The sequence below is a fragment of the Halichoeres trimaculatus genome, unplaced genomic scaffold, assembly GCF_033239565.1.
Source record: "Halichoeres trimaculatus isolate MK-OKI-2021-1 unplaced genomic scaffold, fHalTri1.1 fHalTri1_scaffold_7, whole genome shotgun sequence".
NCBI lineage: Eukaryota > Metazoa > Chordata > Actinopteri > Labriformes > Labridae > Halichoeres > Halichoeres trimaculatus.
Genome location: NW_027437185.1, coordinates 33,992,031 through 34,014,253, shown reverse-complemented (window position 1 = coordinate 34,014,253; position 22,223 = coordinate 33,992,031).

Below are 22,223 nucleotides of genomic sequence, written 5' to 3'. Positions count from 1 at the left end.
ATCACCTTTCCAACGGATTGTCCACTGTCTTTGTATGTTTCGCCTCAAAAGGTGACAGGTTGTGCAATGTCTGCCTTTAAACAGCCGAACTGGTGCTGTAATCCTGCCGTTAGCACCTGTAATAGTGGGGTCTACCTCCGATTTAACGCTCTTTTGGGCCGTTAACCTGGCTCATCGAACCACTATTCTTTTTTTGTTTTGCTGTTAGTGTAAACAGTCCATTTTCCCCACTGATGGCTGGACATAAATACGGGCCTGGTCTGGATCTGCTCATGATAACCATCTGTTGTCACTGTCAAGCTCAATATGATCTAGTTTGGACACAGTTTGATTTATTTTGACAGTTACTGGGTGTTTTTAGGTAGTTTTTGTCTACTACTTCCTGACACGCTTGATCTTGTCCTACGAATGAACCCATCATCACTCTAGCATCCAGCAAAAAGGGATGGCCACATATTTGCTGCAACCTGCCAGACCAGCCATGCAGCAGGACCACAACAAAGCAGATCCAGTGCAAGTTGACACATTGACCTGAATGGAAACCTATCTGATCCAGCGCTGTGATGGAAAAGAGACGGACTGGAGATGCATCAGGTGTATATCAGCTGTAAGGATTTCCTAAATGTCACATTAGAGGGGTGGGGGCCTCAAACACCAAGGTCTACCCATAGACCAACTGTCTGACATTTTAAAGCCTCTTACAGAATCATTTATCAGCAGGATCTGGTTACTTCCCCAAAGCACGTCACCTTTCCATAACAATCAACGCTCTTCTATGAATATGGAACAGCTGAATCACTCCTCTTTCGAGAATTTCATATTTTCTTCGACATTTAACGGTTATTTCTGAAACAAACAGATAACATTTTAAACCCAACAGGTAACCATTAAATCCCACCAGAGCACATTTCAAACCGAGCAGGAAACACTTGGAACAGTACAGATAACATTTTGAACCCAGCAGGGAACACCATGAACCCTTTTGTTCTTCCTCTCTCGAGGTCAGACGATCAGGTTTGTGGTTTATAACTCGCTGTTTCCTTTCAGACGCTCTGTCGGACACTTTTTAACTCTGAGTCACGCAGCACTTGTGTGGTAATAACCTCGTGAGATCTCTCTGTGTAGAAACACTCAGGTTTGACAGATGTCTGAATTCCTTTCCTCTCTGACTGTCGCAAAGGTTGTTATGACGCAGGATCGCTCCACCACCCAGGCGTCCGGCGCTGCAGGAAGTCGACAGTGATGCGGAAGTGATGCAGGCAGCTGAGGGGGCTTATTAGAGCAGCTGTAGCTCAGCGTGACGCCCAGAGGAGCCAGGGGAGGGAGGACGTGGGTATCTATGGTTTACAGATGGGAGGTGGTGAGACAGATCCTCTTTTTAGGTTAGACTGACTTTAAACTTTAATTGGTGAGTGTTTTTTTTTTTTTTTACTTTAGCTGCAGAGCCCACCAGGTGTCTCAGAAAAAAATAGGTATCAGTCACTTAAATAAGACAAAAGTAGCAGATTTCCATTAAATAATTTCTGGGTGCAAAGATCCTTAACTGTGCTGCTCATTATAATAACTTGTCTTAAGCCTAAGCGACAACACAGGTTTAGGAAATATGTGCATTGGCTTCATCTCTAAAGGCCTTAAAGGGACTGAAACAGCCTCCTTTTTTTCTGCAACTCTGTGCTGGACTTCTAGGTCTGCGGTTTTCTAACGGAACTGGGCTACTTTTTAAAGAGGTAGGAAGATTTTTTATTTTTTTTGGCCATTAGTTTAGTTGACCAATTTTGGTGTTGAGTAAATAAATAGCACAAATCCACCTGATAAACTACTTATTAACATACAAACCTGATCGAACCAACATACAGGTGAGCAGGTGGAGCATGTGGAGTGTATCACTTAAAGAGGGGGTACTGTGCCTTTTTCAGTCTTAATTCCGTCCCTCTGGTGCCCCTGTAGTAGCTTTACATTGATTACATCCCTATTTTTCTTTCTCTTGTTTTAGGAAACCATAGGGCCTTTTTCAACCCCCCCCCCCCGGAGTGCACTCCGTCATGGAGTAACACTCGCAGCTGAATGAAGTTCACTTCATCAGGGTGTAGGGTATAAATACAGCTTTGGGACAGAAACTTCACTCGATCTCAGGCGGAAACAGATAAACAAAGAAAAAAAAGAAAATATAACATAGAAAATACAAAAGAAACTTACTCCCTCGCTTCTTTGGCTGCATTTCTATTTTTTCCGTGCAGACTCGCTTGTGGAGGGTTTTATAGCCCACTGCCCCTCCCCGCGGATCGGTTTGGGATGCTCCTTAATGTGGCGGACACTCCGCAAGAACGCGCAAACAGAGGGGTAGTGGGTAGGGAGAGTGTGTAGGGGGCGGTTTGAAAAAGGCCCATAGACTGTAAAAAAAAAAATGGACGTCCGCTTGCTCGGCTTGAAGTGAGGTGTCCACCAAAACTGCTCCCCCTGGTGGCTGGCTGCAGTATAGGGTTAAAAATCCGGCTTTCCAGTCATTCCAGATGAGCTGTGGTCAAACTTTAAAAAATTATTACACCTCATAGAAATGTTTCTCACGTCTGATTGTTGTGGTGATTTGAATTAATTATTTGGCTGTCTTGTGTTCAAGTCCTCTTTTTTCTGAAAAGTTTCGTTTTCATTAGTTATTCGAGGTTAAAAACAAGGCTTTACGTAACGTTTAATGTTGATTGACAGCTGCCGTTCTCGTGTATTTTTTTCGGGGATTGTAAAATATGTCTGGAGGTAGAGTCAGGAAGTGATGAGACTCTCGAAAGAAAAAAATATATTATTTTGTCACCCAGCTCCACTCAGATTCTCCCAGAATCCCTCATCATCTCTACTGCGCAGAATCTGGCTCCAAACTGCTGCAATGGTGGCGCCTGAGACGGCGGTATTTTGGCTTCAAAACCGAACAATGATAAATGGCGGTGCCACACTGTCCACTCTATATACAGTCTATGTAGGAAACCCATAGTTCACGTTTACATGCAGTCAACCCTTTCATATTCATAATATTAGCAATAACCCTTTTGCGCACGGCCAATAACCTTTTGTAAAAAACGGAATATGTTCACATTCTGGTTTATAATGTTTTTTTTATGTATACTAGAGATGTATACTGATCCTGATCCCGATCCCTAGTATTGGTTGGGGATGATTTGTGCATTTTTTAAAGTATCTTGATTGGGAATTCTAGCCAATCCTCCCAACCGACCACATTCGCCGTCATTAAGCCAAAATGGCTGTCGAATGCCAACAAATCAGTAAAACCGAGCGCTATAAGAGCGCCCAACCTCATACAATTGATGAGCGTATGATAAAATCAGGTACAGTGCTAACAGCAGCCACATTTAGCTATTTTGCAGAACAAGTGCACAACCAGATATGTTACAGCAATAACATCTGCTTTACAGCACCCAACGGTAACTCCACGGGGACAAACGGCTCAACGGGCAAAAACAAACGCAGTGAAGTTTGTTAGCTTAGCACTGACAACTCTGTTGCTTCAGTGTCAGCAGTGTGGAAATACATCAAACTAGAAAGTGAAGACAGTCCAACAGCCACAACTATATTCTGCGATCTTTTCAAGAGGTTTTCAGCTTGACCAAAACATCCTGAAACATACAGCAACGTTCACTTACCGAGGACAGGCTGCTCCGCTGTTTCTGTGCTTTAAATATCCACGGAGAGAGGACGACAGCGTCCAAAAGCTCTGAGAAGAAGGTGGGACGCAGGTTACACCATCTCAGTTATCCACGGTAAGTCCTTCCGTTCAGACACTCGGTTTATCAGCCTGCTTCATTGAAGCTGTACACGCAGTCCGTAGTAACATGCGAGGATGTGATGATGGTGAGGTCAGTTTGACATCAGAAGTTTTCCCGGTGTTTCTGCTGAGCCTCGCAGCACATAAGATACGTCCCTTACCATGGATGGTTAAGGTCAGTTAAAGTTATAATCCAGTTTGTAGCAAAATAAATATTTCGATGTAAGGAGAAAAAACACAATATAGCCCCGTTGTTGTTTAGTATTCAAGTTTGAAGTCTCTCACCGTCCTCGGAGAGTTGCGTTCAGGGCAGCCTCTGAATTGAACGTGCTGTATTACATGCTAAAAGTTGTCCACCATTCAGGGTTTTCTGAAAGCCATAAAAGGCATTTAAGATTTTTTCAACCATATTTAGCGAGCAAACCGGTCATTTTCTGCAAATGTTCTTAGAAGACATGAAATTTAAAGTGATGTTGATGTAATTCTCCCGCCTGTTCCTTCATGTCAAGACGTTTCCAGATTCGCGTGTGATACATTCAGGTACCCTCGGAAATTTGAGAATCTGACGATTACTCCAGTGTTTTCCAGTTTTTGGATTTGACAAATTGTTTAATGCCAGTCATTTAAAAATAAGTGGTAATTTGATCCCACCGACAGGTTTAGAATCCAGAGGGTTTTAACTTCAAACTAACTGGACTAAGTTAACTGGCTTTAATAAGCTTTAACTTTTTTTTTTTTTTTTTTTTTTTTTTTTTTTTACAATTCAGTATTGTTAACACACAAAACAAAAAGACTGTGTAGCTTCACTTTCTAACTTCTTCAGCAAAGATTATCTCCAAACCAAAAATCGGATCAGGATCTGGTATCAGCAGGTACTCAACATTAAATAATAGGGATCTGGGGCAAAAAAAATGCTGATCAGGACATCCCTAATGTATACTCGTATCTGGATATCCTCATCCAAAGGAACACTAATTTGTGTTCTGTGCATAATCTGTTCCCAAGGAATCTTGGTCTTTTGAGTACAGGAAGTCCGAAGATCCTTATGTGATGACCTCATCAACCTCATCCATTTCTCATGAAGATTTTTTATCTATTTATTTATCTATTTATTTATAAAGTGACCATGCACAATATTTAATATGAATGTCACCACTGGATGCATTGTACCAGAGTTAGCTTAAAGCAAATTTACATCTTCGGCCCTTTGGCTGGTCAAAATTAAATAATTTCATTGTTGTAAAACACACATGCACACACACTCCCTACATCACAAAACAAGATGTCATGCTGAACTTTTGGATTAAAGCATTTCAATTTGTTTACAGACAGATTCAGGGATTTTAACAACATATAAATATGAAGAAGTTTGAAAATCTGCACACGCTCAGTTTTGACATCAAGCATTTCAGGGGTGGGCCTCAAACACCAAGGTTTGCCCAAAGCTCTACCTGTAACTGGCACATTAGCACTAGTAGCTTTGGATATGAGACTAGAAAAACAGCCAATCAAAGTTTCAGGATTTGGGGTGTGGCTATTTGGGTTCAAGGGGGCGCTCTCCAGTTATGTATCTTTCTCATATTCCTCTTTTCCTTGTTTTTTTTTTGGTGTAACCCTTGTTAATACAGATTTTCTTTTCACTTGCTTCCTCTTCGTCTGCATTTTCCTTTTCTTTCCGTCTCTCGTATTTCTTCTCTCCTCCCTCCTCTATCCGTCTCCCTGCCTGCCAAGTCTCCTCTCTAACGTTTCGCAGGTTTTGACTCCTCTCACTAATCCCTCGCTCTTTGTTTCCCACGTTTACATGAAGGTTGCTGCTTGATGACTCACCCACCCACCCACCTTCTCTACCTCTACTCCCCATCCATCTGCACGCTGTGTCTTTTCCCTCCAATCCTGCAACATTAAAACATGACCCATCCTTTAAAAAAATAATAAAATATGCTCTAGTAGTTGAGGAATAAAAAAAAAAAAAAAAAGGAGGAGAAGAAAAAGCTGGCTCTGAATCATGCAGCGTGTCGAGGCAGGTTTCCAGAAACAGGAAGTCCTCGGAGAGACAACACAAAATGATCACAGCAGGTGCACTGAAGTGCTTTTTTCTGGGCGAGGTGGTGAATATTTCTGGCTCAAATGAAATTTGTCTATATCCCTGTTGGAAGGTAGAAGACGAGTGAAAGGATAAAAAGCAAGATGAGGCTCTGTGTCTCTGTCATCCAGACAAGGAGCTCACAGCTGTACAGTTTAAAACGCTGGAGGAGGAAGAGGAAAAGGAGGAGGAGGAGGAGGGGATACAGTTGTTGTGTTTTGGCATTAATGCCTCCTCTCTTCAGGGAGTAACTGACAAACAGCTGTACTAAAACTCCCAACGGCAACACGCAAACACACACACTTATAAACACACAGACAGTGCAGGTGGAGCTACATACACACATAAAGCTGCTGTTTGAAGGCAAGAGGTGTGTTTGTTTCATAGTTAGAAATGCAGAACAACACCAAAGTGAAGCTGCATGTAAATCCTTTGGCTTCTGTGAGAAATGTTCACGTTTAATCTACCAAACGATCGTCATCTCCTGTCGTCTGTTAAATGAAACCAGTTAAATGTTTTGTCTTTGTCTTTTTTTTTTCCTTCGTGATTTTACATAGTTTTACATGAAAAAATTTAAATCCCTCTGCCTTATTTTTATGTTATTCCAGTTCCAAGGAATGGATGAGAACAGAAATATGAAGAGAACGCTAACTAAAGTCTCCTTACAAAAGAGTGAAATGCACTCAGCTGTCGGTCGAATCAGCCACTCCCATTTTTAGGTTTAAAAAAATAAGTAATGTCAAATAAAAGATCAATCTGCCGCTCAATTTAAACTTAGAAATGTTTTTTTTAATAGGCTGTAAAACTTTTTTGACATTTCAACATGAAGCTCTGTGGAGAATAGATCAACTTGGGGACAGCCCCCGGAGGACACTCTAGGAACTGCACCAGATGTTTTCTAGTTGTGGATGTTACATAAAACTTTGATTGGACTGAATCATTTAAAAATAAAAACCTACCAACTAATTGAAGACAAAAGACAGTCTTTAATTATTTGCATTGACTGCAATTTTTTCAGCTTTTCCTTTATGAAAAGAAAAACTCCATTGGAATGTGGGGGTGACAAGGAAGTGGATTTTCACTCTTCACTCTTCCATCCCAACCCCAGGCCAGAGTGAAAAAAAAGGAACTTTCTCCCATGTCTTTCTTTTTTTATATATTTATCTATTTTTATTTTTATTATTATTGTTTAGTCTTTAGGCAATACAATGAATCTAATCTGATCATCTCCTTATAATAGTAATAATTATTATTTGTATTATGTATATATATATATATATATATATATATATATATATATATATATATATATATATATATATATATATATATATATATATATATATAAATCTATTTATTTATTTAATCTTTTATTCATTTATTTAATTTCTGTGTCTCTGCAGTTGTATTTCTAAAGATGTGGCAACAGGAACATTTCATCTGTGGTGATACAGAGAGGCATTGAGGCCTTAATCCAAACAATAAACCTTCACTAAAGAGCTCAAAACATATATAATACACGGCTCATGGTCCATATAGTTTTTCTATGGAGGATCCTGTTGTTTCTAGCTCTGGGAGTCAGTTACAGTGGAAAAAAAAGAGCTACACATGGATCACATCATGCCAACTTTTGTTGAATAAACACACATTAAGAAATTAAATAATAAAGAAGCATTTTACTAATTTATTGAGTAGTTGTTTCCTTTACGCAGTCACATTACTTTTATGTTGGAGATCACATATGATGTAAATGTTTTCTTTCTTATAGATCAGGTCTTTAGCTTAAAAAAAGTACTAAAAAGAGTTAACAGTCCTTTGTAGAGAGACGAGCACACTCCACAAACCTGACAGAGTTGGGGAAAAAAATGACGCAATCACTACAGTAAATGCTAAGAAATTTCAGCAGCTAACAGGAATCCTTTGCTCTTCTATTTAGACGTGAAACAAAAAAGAAAAAAATATGAGTCTGCCAGTGACAGAAACAAGAGCTTCAGTGAACGTACTTTTGCCACCAACAATAACATTAGCACCATCACAACTCGTTTTGGAGCTACTGGTGCCAGCAGTCTTCTGGAGAAAACCCAAAGTTCTCTTGGCTTTCGCAGATTCCGAGTCCAAACACTGTGGTCGCGCTCTGTCTCAGATGAAACAGAACAATAAGTCGAACTTTTAACCTTCCTTTTCTGTCTTTTTGTGCCGCGTTCTGACGGAAAGCCTGAGGCGGCAAACTTTCTCACGGACGGTTTTTGCTTCAGTCGCTGTGGCGTTGGCACATTCAGTAGAAGAGAGTTTTCAGTGTTGTTTGGCGTCTGTTCTGTGGTGTCTTTAAAATAATTTTCTCTCATTTGAATGTGTCTGCATCCTCTCACTGTTACAGGCTTTGCTTCTTGATGTTGTGTTGGTGCTGTTCTGTTTCTGTACTATCTCTCGTTAACTAACCCGATGACGAGGATTGGCTGTTTGCCAGTACCCCTCTTTCTTTCTTCGACTGTCAAACACAGAGCTCATCTAAGAAAATCAAGCTGCAGAAGCTCCAAACGAATCAAGTCTTCCAGTCAAAAGCATTGGGCGTCCATCCTGTTTCATTCTGTTGTTGTTGCCCTAATGAGTCGTCATGCTCTGCAGCTCCAGGCTTCTTATGTTCAGACGTTTCCTGAACCAGATTTTCCTCTTTAAAGATGCAGGAAAACTGGAGGGAAACGAACAATGAGCGCCTTTAACTTTCACAGCCTGGCTTTTCTTTGGTTCTTCACTTCCTGCCAGAAGACAGGAGAAGATCTCAAAGACACGTCTCAGTAATGAGCACGCCTCGAGGGAGCAGAGGACACATATTTCTGGGTAAACGCTTAATGCACTGTCATCTTAACAAGGTGCAGTAATAGATGAGGCTGCGACCTGAAACGGACAGGTAATCAATCTGTCACTTAGCCGATCAATCAAACATCCTGTACGTGATTAGAGCCAGCTGTCTTCTGGTTCTGTTAATGTTACGAACGTTTAAAGGTCTGTGTGTTTACATCAGAGTTTATTCTCTTATCCAGTTCTTCTTCAAATGAGTGGCAGAGCTATTATCAGCTCATGCCCTCTTCACATTAGGGTTTTTATTTCTTTCAGTTTTTCTTTTATTTAAAACTTGACTCTTTGCATAAACGTTGGTTGAATTTTCTGTCAGTATTCATAGTCCTCTGAGGATAACACTCAACAATGAGGGTCGTCCAAGTAACATTGTTTGACACAAATATTTGCTTTTGTTTAAGCTCCTTGCAAACATTTGTCACAAAAGAAAAAATAATGCTCTTCCAAATCTAGAAAGCAGAGGTCCCCAGAGGGTAGACCCTTTCAACTGGCCCCACAGTGTATTTTGTAATTACAGCACCACCCAGAGTCAAATTTAGATATTTGAAACGTGACTTACCACAAAAAAATATGTCTTAAAATAGTTTTTATAGTTATCAAAAAGAAGAAATTTGCTTGTATTAAGACATTATTCTTTTTCAAACAAATTTTCCAGCAAATTTTTCTTCTTTCAATGACAGTTTTTTTTTTTTTTTTTTTTTTTTTTTTTTACATGTAACAAGCAATTTATACTGCTAGTTAGATATGACATATTATCATATAATTATTAGATATTAGTTATTATTATATAATACTATACATTAAAATTATATGATATAATATATATTATATAATATATTTTCTTTGTATTTGGAGTGGATCATGACTTTGTATGGTTCATTTGTTGGTCATGGACACCAAACTGGTTTTGTCCTCAGCGATATTTATACTATTTTTTTCTCCTGTGTTTGTCTGGAGATCCTACATGTAACCATGGCCATATTGTTTACATGTGAAATCAGCTGTTAGCAGCCTGTAGCATGTCAATGCTAACTGGTGCTAGGCCTGATGTTACCCCACAAGGTGAGGAGAAGGAGGTGAGGACGACACGCTGGTTTTCAGGTGTGAGCTATGAAGTGAAGACATCAACCTGTCCTTCCATCCATCGTTATTGGGAACGTATGATCTGTCTCCAATAAGATGGACGAGCTAGCCGTGCTAACCCAGCAACGGAGGGAATACCAGAGGGCAGAGTAGCATCATGCTATTCACAGACATGGCTAATGAAGCTTACACCAGACACCAACGCCACATTGAAAGAACTTCCCCTGCTGTGAGCAGACAGGATCCAGGAGACAGAGACTGAACAGACTGCTGAAGAAGCTCAGTCCTGGACCCTGTGGAGGTGGAGGCTGGCTGACTGGATAATGATGGATAAAGCTGTCACCATCTATTTTCTTATGGACTTTTTTGCACTTTCTATACACTGTCTTACTTTTGTTGTCTTATATTGCTGCTGTGACTCCTGATTTTTTCCCCTCTGGGATCAATTAAGTCTATTCTACTCTAGTCTATTCTATTCTACACCTCATTATTGTCTATAAACAACTTGAAACAGGGTATTTTCTGGCTTGATAAGTTGAATGTGGCTGATATCAAGTGTAAGAAGACAATTTTTATTTAAAGTAAAAAAAAAACACTTGATAAGATTTCAGTTTTTCAGCAGATGTCCTCAGAGGATGAACCCTTTCTTCCACCCAAACTGTCACCTTCGATGTCCTTGCTTTAAAGTCTTGCTACTCTTAAAGCAGTTTTTGATGGTGGCTCTATCGGACAGTATTTCCTCAGCCAGTTTGACGTCTTTAAGTATCATCTGTGTAATGTACTCAGTTCAGTCTGATGCTAAATAACCCCTGATGTGAAGCCTGAGGTGTTAAAGAGGAGTATTTAAGCATCAGACAGCTGCACCTCTGTGGTTTGTCGACTCAGTGTTTGACGCCGTCTCTGAGGAGCACTTACAGGAAAAAGAATCACAAAGCTTTGTTCTGGTTTCACTTTCAGAAATCAGTCTCTTTTGTGGACCGGAGCGTCGTGACAGAGTGAATTATCAGCAGCAACACAACAGCCCCCCGTCTGAGCATCACAAACATTCCCCCTCTCATCTTCTCATGTCTCGCAGCTTTACGGCGCTCAGAACAATCTGCTTCAATCACCCTTTCTTCATTAGTGTCGAGAATTTTAACAAATTGTGCCCTTTTTGATGATTGCCTAATTATTCCCTTTCATTTTGTTGCATATCTAATTCAACAACTGCTTCACCGTTTCCTCCACGGCTACAGCCGCCCGTGTTCTGCCTGTCAGCAGACATCGGGACGCGTCTGATATTTATTGGCTGAACATGGATTTGTTCCGACATGCTTGTCTGGGAGCTGCAGCTCCTCTAAAGCCGTCTGTTTGTTGTTTTCTTTCAGCCCAACATGTGGCTCTTTAATTCCTGTCACCTTCCTGTTTCTGGGGCCTGTTTTTCAGCGGCGCCCTGTTCTCCTTCAGATTACTCACAGGGAGTCCGAAGAAACCCGGAGCTCAACTTGTCATCTGCATGAATGCACAGATCCCACCTTAAATTCTGTGGCCTCGGGAAATTTACATGAAGGCTTTGTCCAATTATTCTCTGCCTGGCAAAATGAGCAGTGTGAGCGTCACGCATGGTCAGCGCGGCGGTGTCAGGCCGCTCCTCGCTCCCTCTGTCAGGTTACAGAGCTGCTCTACAGGCCGAGCAGGTTTCAGCCCTCTGAGGACAACGAGCGACCTGTCAGCTGCTGTCACGATGCAGAAGGTGCTTCTCAGAGTCTGGACCGGAGACTCTTCACCCCCTGAAATCAGCCGAGTTAAACACTTTACCCTGAACACTGAAATGCAAAATATATGAAGTCACACATTCGGGATGCTCGAACTCTCCGCACGGACAGTGAGGACACTTATGATCCATTAGCAGTCCGTAAAGGTTTCATCCCAAAAGTACACCAGAAAAAAAATCTGTTATCTCTGAAACACAGAGGGTCCAGTAGACTTGGGTGGCTAATTACCGTGTCTTGCAAACATTTGCAGGAATTGAAAGCAAAGACCTTGGACCCTGATGCCAAAAATGTGAGTCATTCATGCTGCAATAACATTAAGAGGTAATACTGACTATTATATGAACATAATAACATTTGCACATTCAGTTCTGTTCATTTATAAAATCACAAGATGTGCAGGCAAAATTTCTCAACCATGAACTACAGTAAAGTCCCTGTGAGGAGTTTTAAAGGGATCTTCAAAAAGCCTCCCTTCTGGATATACACCCAACCGTAATCCACTAAAATAAGATTACCAGGTTGAGCAGGACTGGATTGATACACATCAAAGTTTCTATGACAACACCATACCAGCTTACGAAGTTTAGCTGTGAGAAGAGAGATCTGAGTTTTTCTCTGCTGAAAACGATTTCTGTGATTAATTTTGTAGTGATGGTGGACACTAGAGCCTAACTGTTAGACAGAAAAAGGTCAGAAGAGCAGAAGAAAGAGAAACAGGAGAGAGATAGAGCACGAGCTAAAGGCTAAAAGGGCTAAACTGTTTGTGCTAATGTTGATTCCAACCCACAGTCAGCAGTTATTCTGCAGTGGTCTGTTCAAACTTGAGAGTCTATCAATAAAATGAAGAGTGAGGTTACGTTAGCTCTGATTGGTAGATGACTGGCAGGACAGAACCAAGATTTATTAACATTACGGACATGTCTCACAGGATCAGGCTGTCAGTAGGGCTACAAATAGATGGCTACTAAACCACTGTACGAACTGGCAGTTAGCTTGTTGACTTGTTAGCCTACGGATACCTCTTGGCAGTGGGCTGCTAGTAACGCTACATATAGCCAGCTACTGATGTACGGTACAAACTTACATTTGCTTGTTTTCATGGTTCAAGCAACAGCGCTACATAACTGTACCAAAACAACTACACGCCTGGTTAAAAGTCACATTTTGACAACAGTGTGTGTTTGAGACCCCGGGCCAGAAGGTGGCGAGGTAGTCCAATTAAAACAGATCCTCCTCATAAAATATTTAAAGCTATGCGTAATAAGTCTTTTTTCTGTCCTTCTGGTGCCCCTGTAGTATCTTTATGTGATTTAAGGCTCAAAAATATCCCAACTTTTCTCTCCCCAATGTTTTAGACAATTTCAACCTCTCATTTAAGCTGCTGTTTCTTGAAGGCTTCTTGCTCCACAAACTCCCTTTTCTCTGTTTGCTATCCCTCTGGAAGCCAGCAGGGGGCAGTGAAATGGACAGAGCTTGGTGTTTGAGGCCCACTCTTCAAACATATCACTGAGGTCCTCATGTAATGACCTCATCATTTCAGCAAGTCTTGCAAAGAAGATCTCAATCTTAATTTCCTGTAGCACTCAATTTTGTAGAGAAGATCTTGATCTTGATGTTTAATGGCAGTTCTTGGCCTGCTGCCCCACTGTTTATGTGTTTTTATCATGGAGAAAAGTACTAGACACTACTCTCTGCGTTCTCAGGACCTCGTTAGGCTCTCTGTCCCAAAAGCTCAGACAGAAATTGGGAAAAGGGCTTTTGGGTTCTCTGCAACCACAGCCCCCTTTAATGTTTTTAAATCTAAAATGAAAGACATGGAGGCAGATACTATAAGATGTCAGTCTTTTTTGGATTCCTAGAATGTGATCTTGTGTTTCGTTGGCTGTGCTTTCTCTCTTTTTTTGATCTTCCTGTCTGTAACTTTGTGTTTTTGCTGCTGCCTGTCTTGGTCAGATCTTCCTTGAAAAAGAGGTTTTTCAATTTCAATGAGACCAACCTGGTTAATTGAATAATAAATACATTTTTTAAAAAGTAAAAAAGACCTAGGATTCCAAGAAAAATATCTTGATCTTGTGAAGAAATTCCTGATCCAAATCTCTTGGAGAAGATTGAACTGATTTTGAAAAGGTTTCTATCTCCATCTCGCAAAGATCTGGATCAGGTGACGATCCGGTGCAATTCCTAGAGCAAAGTGCTTGGATCAGTTTTCTTCTGTCTGCACTTTGAACTGTGACTTTTGGTGTTACATCTTCTCCATCCTGTAAAACATAACCCTAAACATGAATCTAACATCTGGAGAATATCTTAAAGTGAGAGCTGAATATAGACGTGATGACAGGAGACAGAAATGGTGAATAAACGTCTGTATGCAAATACATCATGATGACTCAGTGCCCCGGTTGGCAGCCCTGAGCCTGTGATGTCCAAAACAGGACCCAGGACCCAGTTCAGCCTTTGTTTCCTCTCATTTAACACATTTCCATTGTCTCCATTTGGGAGCTGTTTCTGCTTTATTCATATTCTGCTCTGTGTTTTTGGGGCAATCTGGCGCTGGATTCTTCTTCTTGTGGGATGAATAAAATCCATCTTATCATCTTGACAGGCTGCCTCATGGGGCTGCTGGTGATGCTTTAGCCTCTCAGTCCTTAACTTTGACACATCACAAGTTTAACTTTCCGTTAAAGCTCTCAAACTGCAGCTTTTACCAGCTTCATGAAAATAACGGCGCTCATCCTGTCGTGTCACATCTTTGTCGCTGTCGGCGGCGGACCGGCCGTCTTGTAACCACGTGTTGGTCCTGATCTACTCGCAGCAGTGAAGTGGATTAGTATCTGTTTACAGTGTTGGTATTTGGACGCCGGGCCGCGGGCTTGCTCCGTTGGCATGTGCGGTGGTTTTAATGAAGCGTTACAGATCTGGAGCAGGTGATGCATCGTCTCGTGGCTGCGAATCGGTGCGGCGGGGCTTTTCTGCCTCGTTTGTGATGACGCAGCTGCCGCAGGCTCGTATTTTACACCTCATTTGAATCTGGGGGCTGGAGATATTGTAAAAGCAGGAGGGCATTAATGACCCCTGTTACACACACACACTCACACACATACACTGTATATTGTGGTGACTCATGGATTCTGCAGGCCAGGAGGAGCGAGGAGCCAGCAGAGCAGCTTGTTTACTGAAGATATGCATAGAGGCTGTAGACTTAAAGGAACAGTGGAGTAATTACTGCTGATTAAAGTTTATTAATTACATTTTTAAGATGCTTTTGGAGCTCCAAAGTTGCTCTGGTCTCAGGTAAAGTTCATTAACATCCTGATGATTTCCTGTTCTCCATCCTTTCCCATCTCTCTCATTTAGATTAACTTCATAATGTTGAAAACGAGCTCAGCAGATGTTGCAGAATAACCCCAGAACCAAATGTCCTCAGTTTTTATTTGTACACTTTGAAAATGAAGGTGAGGGAAGGAGTAACTCAAACTACTTTTTTCACCAGAAGTTGTTTTTATTCATGTTAAAATGTTGAGGATCTTCACATTTGATTCACATTTGGAAAAAGTGAAACTGTTTGTGCCACAGTCAAGCCCCTGACTGATTTAACCCTCACTTATGGTTTTAGTTTAAAGTAAACCTGATTTTAAAAGACATTGTAAGCACCAATAGTAAACACTTCACCCTGATTATACTTTTTCTTTTAGCTCAGCTGCTACAGACTAAGACATATTTCCCAGTCAGAATTTTTTTAAAGAAATAAAGAGGCCATTTCCACCCTCATTGAATGCAAAAAAAGCTTCTTTATATTTAAAAAAATATTTTAAAAATAAAAAAATATCCCAGGATGCATATGTCTCTCACATAGGTCCAATCAAAAACTGAACACTAAATAACTGTTTGTATTATTTTCAGTAAAAAAATATCTATCTAGACTTGATGAGCATGACCAGTCCAAAAAAATGTATTATTTTATTTTAATTTAATTCATTTTAATGTATTATTTTTAAGTTATTTAAGGACAAAACAAGGTCTGAATTGCTCATAACAGGTTAAGATAAATAAACAAATAAATAAAAATAAATAAAAAATTCTGCCATTAAGAAACATACTTTTTTTCTTTAATTTTATTTATTTATTTCTTACTTGTTACAAGCAATTCAGACCTTATTTTTATCCATGAATGTCTTAAAATAACATGCTGTTTATGGACTTGTCTGTTGAATGTTGCCCATATCAAATATATTGAGACAAACTTTAATAAGAATAAGAAAAAAAAATCTTGCTCATATTTCATTATTATTAGAGAAGATTTTTTTTTTTTTTTTTTTTTTTTTTTTTGCAAGCAATAACCTTTATTTGGTTTTATCATATGTTACACTGAAAATTGTGCAATACCATGATGAATACAATACCATAATAAAAAATGGTAATGGAAACACTAAGATTCTGGAAAAAAAAAAAAAAAAAAAAAAAAACTTTTAAATTAAGATAAAAAACGTTTTATGCTCTCACCAGGTCAATTTTTAGAAGTTTTGATGATGAAATTAATCCCAAAAGTGCAATAAAAACACTTTTCTTTTTTCCCCCTTTTTTGTAAAAACATGTTACCAGACACTTACAAATGACAGTGGATGCACCCCTCTCACCTCCTCTGCCACATTACTCTCCAAGAGGTCCCCAGTGCGTGGCGACTGCCATGATTTGTACCAGCTCTGCTGTTAGTTCTGTGTTCAGTGCAGTTGTTGGTGTTTCTGACTGTCAGTGAAAGCATCAGGAAGGCTGTGATTGGGTCAGAGTGCAGCAGGAAGGAGCAGTGGAGGTGTGTGTGAGTGGGAGAGTAGGCAAGCTGGAGATGATGATTCTCATTCAGTGTTTTGTTCCTGCATGTTTTGAGTTGGCGTGGTCATGGCCAACAGTGACCAATAAATAGCAACATGCTTATCCCTTTTATTTTGAAGCGTGATGGAAACACAGCCAATACTAGTTGTTGCAATTCTCATTTTTTTTTGGCCACAAGAAGCTCACTTACTGGGCCCTGTCCGTTTCCACCTGTGATGAGCAGTCTGCAGGAATCAGCCTCTTCTATCTACACATCCTCCTATAGCCTGAGGAGAACGCCTACGTGATCGGCTCTGAATTCAAAACTCAAAGCGCTGATGGAAAAATGTAGTTTTCTAATGACTTTTCCCTCAGCAGCCGGGTGCAGCTCTGAGTGCTCAGAGGACACTATTGATCCTGAAGCCTCATTACGATGGAAACATGAGATGTTCCACATGCTGCAGGAAGCGTCCCGCCTGCTTTCACCTCCAGCGCTGTGTGCTGCAGGTCCAAGTGTTCGGTTACTTGGCAACCGTAGCCACGAGCCACAGGGGTGAGCAACCAGGGCTGCAAGGAGTCAGCAGGTCCACAGCAGGGTTGTTACTACAGCTGCTTCCTCACCTCCTGGAAAACAAACACTTATTTCTACTCAACAAACACTCTCATCTCTCAGAAATGAAAGAGAAAGCCACTGTTGGGGTTTGGGATGGATTATCTGTGTTATTTGAAGTCTGCAGGTCATAACTCTGTCTGGATGAAGTCTGCTGCTGCTTCCAGATACCTGAGGCAGACCAGGGCCCAGCGTTAGCCGCCGTGTCTGGCTGTTGTCAGCCTTTATGTCTACTCTCTTTGCTGAGTAGGGATCCTTGAAGAGACAATATTTTGGAATAAATAAGAAACACAAAGCTCAATTTTTACCAACAACAACAAAAGGTTTTGAAACATTTGGTCAGTGCCCAAAGAGATGATTATAATGACTTTTAAGTGACCAATTATAATTCTGTGTATGAATTTCTGGGAGATGCTTGAAACCATAGACTGTATAAATAATGGATGTAGTCTCCCCGACGTCACCTGTCTGTTTCTGAAATGGATTTTTGAAGCAGATCGGCTATCCCGGCCATATTGGGAGTACAGCTACAGGGCGCTTGTCAGTCATGTGAACTGAGCTGTGCCACTGATTGGGCGAGCTCGTAAGCGTAATATCTTTTGAACTGCTGAGTTACAAAAAAAAAAAAAAAAAAATTCAACCCCTGTACAGTGTGTGGCGATAGTGAAACTAGCAATTCAGAAAGGACATGTTATTTGAACCAAGCTGTAAATATGTTTATTTCTGCAGTGAAACTTTTTTTTTTTTTTTTGGCTTGGTGTGTTTGTGACTTTTGGTACCTCCAGAGCCAGCCTCAAGCGGACACACTTTGATGTTGTTCATCAACACAGCTGATACAAGTTACAAGAGCACTTTAAAGTGCTGATACATTCCATCACATTAGGTATCAGCAATTTCATACAGAATAGGAAAAGCATAGATGCAACAATCTGAAGAGAGTTAAAAACGGAGAAAAGACACAAGTCCTCAGGTTTACATGCAAAAATCCAAAGAAATGCAAAGCAGCAGTAGCTGCAGCTAGCATGAGCACCAATTAAACAACAAGTGCTATTTTCCTGGTTTGACCCAGAACTGAATAATAAATGACAAGCTTAGTGTTTTCTGTTAGAATTACGTTTTTTATGCAGCATCAAATAACATGAGTATTTTATCGTATCGGCTACAAGGTTCAGGTTGTTACCAGGGGCTACAACTCCCAGGATTAAAGAAAATAATTCATTCATTCATTCGTTTTCTGAAACGCTTGTCCTGTTCAGGGTCGCAGGTGACGGGAACCTATCCCATGGTTTCTTCAAACTTTTGATGAGAATAAAATCCCTGAGAGACTGATCTCAATGAGTCATTTAGTGACTGTGAATGAAGGGCAATTCATCAAAATCCCCCAAAATCTTGTGTTGTGGTTCTGGTCCAATGCTCAGAGAAAGTGTTTAGCATTACATGAGAATATGAAGTAAGTCGTATAAAAGGGCATTCCACTCATACCTAGCCTATATTTACTCAGGGACTCTTGATCTCAGATGAGGTGGACCTATACAGCCATTAAACTGGGCCGGAAAACTCCTAATCAAAGAATCCAACTTTTGGTTTTCTCAATTAAGCACAGTAGCAGTCTTTGAAGAATTAACATACAGGATGGTAGACTAATAAGACATATGCAATGCTAAGGGGGGAAAATACTGTATATTAATGTTGCCACGGGATCTTACTGAAAGCACCGAAAAGGAGTCACCACCTCTTTTGACTGATGATGTTTTCAATGATGTAGGCAAAAAACTTCTCCTGTCTGATTCACTAATTTTTCTTTTGGTACACACTGTACAGGCGTAGTTTAGAGGATATTAAGATCGCGAGCTCGCCCAATTAGGGGCACAGCTCAGAGTCACGTGACCGACAGGCCCCCTATAGCTGTACGTGAAGCCCTTGCCACTACCAATATGGCCGCTCTAGCCAATGTGCTTCATTTTCCAATTCAGAAACAGACGGGTGACGTTGGGGAGACTACGTCCATGTATTATACAGTCTATGTAAAAGACACAACTTTCTGTAAAAAGTGGACAAGCTAACACTCCCATGCAGTCTAATCTGAAATTTTCTTGTTATGGCTGCGGACATTTGTTATTTTTATTTCTTTGTATCATTGTACTTAAGTTGTGGTTATAATTTATATGAAATGCTTTTTTTTGCTTGTCAGGGCTTTTATTGTTTGTTTTTGTTTCTGTTTTTGTCTTGCATTGATAATGTTACCCATGATGGGTATTGTTTTATATCTGTACTGTCCATTTTTTTAAACAAATGGTCCAAAAATAAAAATAAATTAATCAATTAATAAACACAGTTAAAAAAAATAAAATAAAAAATTGACTAATTAATGGTTAAAAAAATAATTGATTAATAAACATGAACAGATAGATAGATAGATAGATAGATAGATAGATAGATAGATAGATAGATAGATAGATAGATAGATAGATAGATAGATAGATAGATAGATAGATAGATAAATAAATAAATTAAGTCCCTGTTTTGGGATTATAGTTTTACATCCTGGAATGAAAATATCTCCTGAAGTTGAAGAATAACTATAAATGTAATTTAAATGTCACCTTGGTAGAAAAAAATGCCAGGAGTTACCTTTCCTCTTGTCTTTTAACCTTAACACCTCTGATGAAGTGAAAACAGAATATTATCCTGAATGAAAACCTGATGTGAGATGTTATATTTCATAGAGGTGTTACTCCAGTGTGAAATACTCACAATCTTTTTGTTTTAATTAATGATGATATAAAACAAATGAGTGACACTATCGCTCCCTACAGGCAGGATGTGGCAGGATATGAACGACTCACGAAGACACGCCTTTATTTATTAGAAAACAACAACCACCGGTCCATGTTATTACCACTAATATTTCTGTATTGTAGTGTGGCTTCCAATCATTGTTTCTCATGAATCTACCTTTTTTTCCTGCCAGCAGTGTTCATATGAGCACCATCCAATCATTTATCTTTTGTCTGCTGTTTAAAAAAAAGCTCCTGGAGGACATTATTTTCAGTTATTACAATATGAGGGATTATAATTGTCCTCCCGCAATTACCTTCCCTCCTCCAGAGGCTTTGTCACTGGGAATGATTGGCCTCTAATATTAACCCAAATGCATTTAATCAGCCGGTGCGGGTTCCTCATGCCGTATAATCACACTTGCAATTAAAAATGTATTACCTCTCTGCCTGTTAGGCCGGACCGAGCTGCAGGAGAGCCGGTCAGCTCCACTGGCCTGATTAGCATTATTTTACTGTGGAGCGTTACCGCCTCCACGCTGAGTCTGCCAGCAGCGGGATCCTGAACACTGTACTCTGCCCTCACACCGTTTAGTCCGGCGTGTAAATGTACTGTACAGTCAGCAGCAGAGAATCAAAGGCAGAATGAAAGCAGAGCAGAATTACTCCTCGAGCTGCTGGATGGAGGTCACGGCAGCGACACTTAGTCGAGTTAAATGAGGCTCTGAGCAGAAACAGCTGAGTCACTTTAGAGGAAAATTTAAATAAAATCCACCTGAAAGTGCAGCTGATGCTTAAGCTCCCGTCCTGTGGGCCTGTTTGATATGAAAGTGTCACCGTCCTGAAACAGGATCCAGGTACTTCACATTCAGAGTTTGTGCTTTAACCAATAAAAAAGTCATCCACTGTAATTCATAATTAACCCAAGAATCATGAGGCAATTTAGACCAACGTGATGGGATGAGAGGCTCAAAGTCTGGAGGAAAGAAAGAGATGAATGTGGAAATCTCTAGAGGAAATAACTCTGGGATACCTTGAGAGGGATGGCAAATGATAGCTTGACACTGTAAGAGGACAAGGGGTTTGGAATTTAGAAAGAAAAAAAAATAATCTAAAAATAATCCTCAGGGTACCTTGAGACCTAAACTTATGTAAGACAAACTCCAGATCCAGACGGAAAGCGCTTTCTAAGGTGGTGGAGAGCAAGCCTGCCAAGGTCCTGTGGGACTTCCAGATCCAGACTGACAAGATGGTGTCGCTAATCAGCCTGACATAGTAGTGGTCGAAAAACATCAGAGAACAGAAGTGTACACCCCAGAAACAGCTAAGAGCTACGATTTTTTCTTTTATATACGTATACACAGACTATGACATTAAGAGTGCCTCAAAACAGACATGCTGCACGTAAATATAAGATCACTGGGACTTTCCTGGGTCTTTAAACAGATTGAAGTACAAGCAGTAGAGGTTGGAAGTGACCTATTTTATAATTGATACTACAAGCAGATTAATATTGGTCCCTTGAAACCTTATGCACTTTGGGAGTTCTTTAGAACAGAATGATACACAAGTAACGATGAAGGGAAGAGGCTTAAAATGATTAGAAGTACATAAATTAAAAAAAAAAAAAAAACATCTGACAGGGCACTTTAAGACTGAAAATTGAGGGTTTCTTAAGCCGCGTTTCCACCAAGCAGTCCAGTTTAGTTCAGTACGGTTTGGCACGGTTTGGTACAGTTAAGCCTGTTTCGTTTGCGTTTTTTCAGCAAACTGTGCCCTCTCGTGGCAGGCGGTTGGATAGCCGGATGCCAAAAGCCGCAGCTGGTGAACAATAGCGTGATGCTGTAGTACAGGGATGACAAACTCGTGCCATGGAGGGCCAAGAGGCTGCAGGTTTTCTTTCCAACCAAAAACTTCACCAGCTGGTTTCACTGATTAGTCCTGCTCTCTGCTTGAAGGTGAGGTAATCAGTGAAATCAGCTGGTGGAGTTTTTGGTTGGAAAGAAAACCTGCAGCCTCCTGACCCTCCATGGCACGAGTTTGACATCCCTGCCGTAGCAGCACGACATACTTTACCCCGCTAATAAATCCAACTGAGAAGAAAAACATGACACAGTAAACAAAGAGTAACGATGGAAGACATGCAGCATTTCGTCCTCTCTGTGATTAGCATGTAGCTCTTGGATACAAAGTGCAATCAAGCTTTGTTTTCAGAGAAGTCTGTGTGTAGCTCCACCTTACAAGAGTGGATCGGTTCAGTCTGGCACCCATGAGAAAGAGTCCCAAAAAGTGGGACGGCTCTTCTCAGTTATTTGGGATCTGTCCCGGAATAAGTCAGTGGAAACACCACAAAATGTGCACCGTACCGAAACGAACTGAACCGGTCTGCTTGGTGGAAACGCGGCTTTAGTTAACAGACTCCTGGGGGAGTCTGAACATTATAGGGGAAAAAGAAAACAAACCCTGTCTAGAATTTTTTGTT